General features: G+C 37.3%; 1 long non-coding RNA gene across 1 annotated transcript; it reads left to right on the top strand.

The window, feature by feature from the left end:
* Window positions 1-1,178: 1,178 nt before the first annotated feature.
* LOC130228433 (uncharacterized) lies at window positions 1,179-5,551 on the top strand. The gene is made up of 3 exons (XR_008837762.1): window positions 1,179-1,466; window positions 4,910-4,996; window positions 5,126-5,551. It is a non-coding gene; the product is annotated as an uncharacterized LOC130228433 (long non-coding RNA).
* The last annotated feature ends 677 nt before the right edge of the window (window positions 5,552-6,228 follow it).

The following is a 6,228-nucleotide window of genomic DNA, read 5'->3' as shown; positions in this document are numbered from 1 at the left end:
CTGCATTAAATACGACCCAAGCAGACACTTAAAAGTATTAATGGAACACATTTGTGTCCAATATTAAGTTTTATTTCCATATTAGTGATCCTGATCACGAACGAATCATTCTTTATAACCGGATCTGCTAAGTGAACCGGTTTAACTAGTTCACCAAATCAAACTGAATAATTCGAAATGATTTGCGTCTCCAGTAAGCGCTTATCCACAAAGACTTACTTTTTAACATGCCTGATACCCCTTTGAATCGAAATAAACCAATTTACATGAGTTGTTCCAAAACTTTGAGTTTCTTTATTTAGTTGAACACAAAATATATATTTTTGAAGAGGGATGAAAAACCTGTTACCACTGACTTCCACAGTATTTGTTTTTCCTACAATAAAAGTCAAGGGTTGCAAGTTTGCCGCTTTCTTCAAATTTTCCTTTGTGTTCAACAAAATTAAGAAAATGTATAAATGTTTGGAAACACCAGAGGGTGAGTAAATGGTGTTTACTTTTGCTTTAAGGGAGAGTTCAGACAAAACCCAAACGTTTCCCAACGTTCCAAACATGTTTTGTCTTCCAGAAGATGTTTTAACTTTTTTTGTACATGGTAGGTCAAAATAGGGGGTAATTTTCATTGTATTAAAGACAGTTTGCTCAAAGATGGAAATAATCCTCTCCATTTACCCGTACTTAAGTGTGTTTTTTTTCAGTAAATCTTGTTTTGTGAAACTCAAAAGGTTTGGAACAAGTGGTAGAAATGACTTTTTTTTTTTTTTTTTTTTTTTTGGCTGAACTATCACTTTAAATTTCAATATATTTTTAATACATAAAGTCAAATGGTTGGGAAGAAAACAATATTGACAGCTTCATTTTAAAGCTGTCAATATGTAGAACCAATTACTTCAGGAGGGAACTCAAAGTATTTTATGCTCTTAAATGCTTAAATGTTATCTGTATGCTGTGCACGTATAGTACTTGTGCAAATGGCTAGAATCACAATCTCTTGTATTTTTAGTTCCATTACCATGTCAAGTTGCCCTTGGGACTTTGCCATCTGCTTTCAGTACTTTTCTAAAACTAGAGATGATAAGATGGGCTTTAAAAGTAAACGATTACTCAATGACTTCATCAAAACAGTCTTTTTATCTGATCGCTCTCTATAGCTTCTTCTAATCTAGCAATGGAGATTCTGTACCTTTTTACAGAAAGTTTCTAAATGGACCTGTTGCTTCCTGAGCTTCAGTTTCAAGTTAAAAGTAGGCCAGCCGGGGTGGTATGTAGTGTATTGTGATTATGGGATGGTGTAGGATAGTTTACACCTTTTTATCCCCAAGCTAATTTAATCAGCCTGGTTTCTAGTGCAGGGTGGAGACGAAGGAAGAGAACAGACCTCCAAAATTCCTTAGGGGCCTACATTCCAAGCCACGCCACTCATTTAAAGCTACATCGCAAGTTTTAAATTCCAGATTTGCAAAAAGGTAAGAGGAACAATGCTATTGTTGCAGTTTTTCCCACTACAGTCATTTTCAAAAGCATTTTGAGAGCTGTAATTTTTTTAATTGTCCTCAATTAAACTAATAGGTCCAAATAGATTAGAAAATAGTCCATAAATGTATGCAATATTTAAAAGTGCACAAATGTATGCAAAAAAAAAAAAACATTATAAAAGTATTTCCAGTGTTGGGTAAGTTAATTTGAAAAAGTAATAGATTACAAATTACTGATTGCTACTGTAAAATTGTAATTGATTACATTACTAATTACTTAATGTAAAAAAGTAATCAGATTACTAATTACTTTACTTAGAAGTTACTTTTAAAACATATAAAATATACCTATGAAAATACAAAATAAACTGCAGCTCTGCCAGTAATTTAATATTCACTCAGAAACATTACAATGGGTTGATCCAACACAATCTCACGGCAATTCGTAACTTTTGATTTAGTGGCTAATTCATATGAATTCGTACGATCTAATTCGTACGATTTGCTCATCCCCCAAAGACGGTTGGGTTTAGGGGTGGGGTTAGGTGCCACGCCTCCTTTTTAAAATCGTAAAATTTTGTACGAATGAACTTGTACGAATTCGTACGAATTAGCCACTAAACTGACTAAACGTAAAATACTTACGTTTTCTCGTGAGATCAGGCTGGTTGATCACAGCAGCTTGACATATTCAAAACACTTAAAAAGATATCTTGCCCAAAAATTCTCTCAGCATTCACTTGTTGCAAACTTGTTTGTCATTATTTTACACAGAAGAAGACATTTAAAAGAAAACTGGATATCTCTAACCATTGACATCTATAGTATGAAAAAGCACTGCAGTGTTTGGGTGTTCTGTGTTTGTCTGAGGTAATTAGTCTACCGAAATATGTATATTCCAAAGCATGAAGCTGATCGGTCAGTTCTCGTCACATGACTTGCAGTTTTCAAATTTGTGCGCCTGGGAAATGATAGCGCACGCAATATGCACTGCCAGTATGCGCACAAAAGACGCAATATGTGAACGGCCCCATACGCAGCTACGCTTCTCTTTACATTCAGAAGATACCTTCATTTCTGATTCTGCACACAAAAAAAATCAATTTAGCCTGTTTAGGTGGGACGACATGTTTCTGGGTGCCAGTATTCTCCTTGGTGTCGAGTATTGTCGTAGAATGCTTTCTGTTCTAGTGCTGAACAAGTTGCTGGTTGAATTAAAAGCAGTCAAAAGCTCTTTAGCCTGCATTTCACAGCAATATTTTTGTTTTTGAAAAATGAAATCAAAGTAATGTCTGTATTTCCACTTGAAGAAGCAGCCGCTATCGCCAGCAACCATTTCAGCTCGGGTTCTCCAGCAATTTAAAAGCACATGCTTATTAACTGGCATTACAGCAGAAAACGTTATTTAAATGAAGCATTTTTTAGTAACCGCAATCAAATTACACTAAAATGTAATTTGTTACATTACTGCGTTCTTCAAAAATGTAATTAGAATACAGTAACATGTTACTGTGGAACACCTTACACCCAACTCTGAATATTTCTATATTTTCATTGACAGATTTCTTTACCAGCATTAGTCCTGGTGATACTAAAAATCATATATTTCAAAGATTTCTATACTATAAATTATAGTTTTACAAACTGACATTGTTTTTAAATTAAACAAAACCTAACTGCATAATTTTAATTTGTTCATAATTTTAATTTGGCCTGTAGTAATCAAAAATAGAAAATCCAGGAAAAAAGTATTACTTACTCCACAGGCTTAACCTAAAAAAAGGATTCAAATATTCCTTTTTTTTTTTTTTTTAATAATGAAAAAGTTGAAGCCTTTACAAAAAATGAAAAGCGTTTATAACTCGTTGCTTAAATGGTACTGGGATGAAATATTGCGATCGCAAATATACCACACATCCTTCTGAAGTTGAAATCTGCCTTCATGCACTTCTTTGTAATACCACATTGTGGTTCATCATGCCTCATCCTGTCAAAACATATCAGGTTTCCTGAGTTTTGCTGAGGTGAGAAACTAATGCAGTTTGATATTGCATAGTTACTTTTGCGACAGCAGATTGTAGGTTTTGTGTGATCTAAAATAGATAAGGTAAAAGCAAGACAAAACACAGGCTAGGCTTTTATGCTGATGCATAAACCAAAACACCAGTCGTCATCAGTAATACTTATAGGCCTACCGTACTTGCTATATACAAAAACTCAAGCTTAAATTAGAAAGTTATTCGAGCTCTTAAAATGTCCCAATCATCACCTTGGGTGATTGAGATAAATCCTACAGTATTTCTCATCTTACAGTCACAGGCGACCAGCAGCTGGTGGACACTCGGAAATACCCATAAATTCCCCAGCAGGGTCAGTTTCAGGGGCTGCCCACCATCTGACTTTAAACCTGGAAACTGAAAATGATCCAAACAACACATTGGATTTGTTCAGTATTCCTTGAGCTTGGAAAACGCACCACCCCCACAATTCTCTGAAAGTGGTTGAGTTTATCTCTTTGGTATACAGTTGCTAGAGTATTCTGGGGGTTGCTAGGGTGTTGCATATAGCCTCAGGTCAAAAGAGCCCAACCCAAATCTCCATTTCCATTGTCTGACAGAAGAAATTTGAAAGACTGACAACTGAAAAAGTAACTTAATTCACTTTTATTTCTATAGTGCTTTTTACAATGTAGATTGTGTTAAAGCAGCTTAACATAGATGAAGAAAACGCGAATAAAAAACAAACAAAATATAACAAAAAGTCATAATATATGAAGTTATGATCATTCTCACTTGAACACAGCCAACAATTTATGTTCCGGCACATTAAGAGAGATAAATCAGAAAGATAAGGAGGGATCAGATCTGGAGACAGCATGCTGGGATGTATTATGGATCAGAGTCAGCTAATAGAAGTGGTCAGGCAGAAGAGTTCTTCAGCTCGAAGGATGAGATCAGACATGTGATGCAGAAGGTCAAGTAAGACAACAGCTTCTTCAGCGATTAACCTCTCGAGTCTTTGAAGAACATTTTGAGTTTGGGAGGGGTTTCATGCATGGCTCACCCCTCCCTCAAGGGTCACTTTAGGAGGTAGATTTTTTCCTTAGGAGTTTTGTCATCAATGAATTACATGGTTGCGGTAGATTTGGCAGATGCAAATCCATAATGTGAATCTCCAGTTCCAGCACAAAGAATCCTCTCTACTGGATTGAAGTCTGGTGATTATGGGGAGTATTTGAGTTTAGTGAACTCACTAGCATTTCCGTCCAAAGATGGGAATTAAATGTATGCGCAAAACTGGAATATCGTATAAAACATTTGCGAAAAAATCATAACTTCCACACAATGTGTCATGAAAAGAAAAATGGACTTTGCTGTGGTGAGACAAGCCAATGTAACTCTTTTTTTTCTTATAATAAATTACTTGATCCTCAGAAGACTAAGACCAAATGAAATGAATGGGCAGCGGCTTTTGGAGGCTCGAGAGGATTTTTGTGAGAACAGACACTGAAGACAGTTCTGGTAGGTAATAATCGTGAAGGATTTTTAATGACAGACTTTAGCTGAGGGATTTTGGAAAGGCTAAACAACATTTCAGATATTTTTCAATGTGGTCGGTCTGCTGGTTTGTCCATTAAATTTGTCCCATAGAAACCAATTTTTTTGGTTGTGGTGGTCATGGAGGAGTTGAGAGCATGAGACTGATTCCTGTGAGACTCCAGGGACAGACGAGTCTTCGCTGTGGTCCAGCGTTCTCCAGCCTCCGGCGCCTAGACTGACGGCACAAGACGTTTGGCCATAGTAGAAATGGTTGTGCCCAACTAAGCCTGGTTTCTCTTGAGGTTCTTTATCCTTCACTTTGGCCAATTGGTGAAGTTTTTTCCTTGCCGCTATCACCACTGGCTTGCATGGTTCGGGATTTGTAGAGCTGCGCATCGATGAATTACTCTTCAGTGTTTGGACTCTCAGCAGTGAATATTAAACCACACTGAACTGAACTAAACTGAACTTCAACTCTAAAAACTGGACTAACACTGTTTCAATTTACTATGATTTTCTATGTGAAGCTGCTTTGACACAATCTACACTGTAAAAGCGCTATACAAATAAAGATGAATTAAAATGTTGTTTTTTTCACATGATCTGTTACAGCCAAAATGGTATTGGTAAAGGTAAATGGTATAAGGTAAATGTGTTTCCGTTTTAGTTTATGCAAATTCATTAATTTTCTTCTGTTTATCCGGAGCCGGGCTGCAGGGGCAGCAGTCTCAGATGAGAACCTCAAACTTTCCTCTCTCCACACACTTTCTCCAGCTCCTTCGGGGGGGATCCTGAGGTGTTCCCAGGCCAGCCAAGAGACATAGTTCCTCCAACATGTCCTGGGTCTTCCTCGAGGTCTCCTTATGGTGGAACATGCCTGGAACACCTAACTAGGTAGGTGTCCAGAAGGCATCCGAAACAGATGCCTGAGCCACCTTACCTGCCAAGATTTGTCTCTGAAATTCTTGGAGACCGGGGGATGGGGTTGGGGGATGTTTGTCTGAATAACTCAGTTGAGAACCAGGTTAGTAACTGTACTGTGGTGCTAGTAACTTTACAATGGATTGGGTTTTGGGTGGCTGTTGCGATCGGATATTATACCAAAGTTGGTGACCCAGGGGTGCTACAGACTGTACCAAAAAGCTGAGGATCGAATATTACAGGAGTTTTCTGGGAGAAATAACAAACGGGAGGGTGGCAGGACATGGGTCAGA

The sequence above is a fragment of the Danio aesculapii genome, chromosome 5 (genome assembly GCF_903798145.1).
Source record: "Danio aesculapii chromosome 5, fDanAes4.1, whole genome shotgun sequence".
Taxonomy (NCBI): domain Eukaryota; kingdom Metazoa; phylum Chordata; class Actinopteri; order Cypriniformes; family Danionidae; genus Danio; species Danio aesculapii.
Note: the sequence above shows the minus strand (reverse complement) of the source record. Positions and strands in the feature narration are given on the sequence as shown.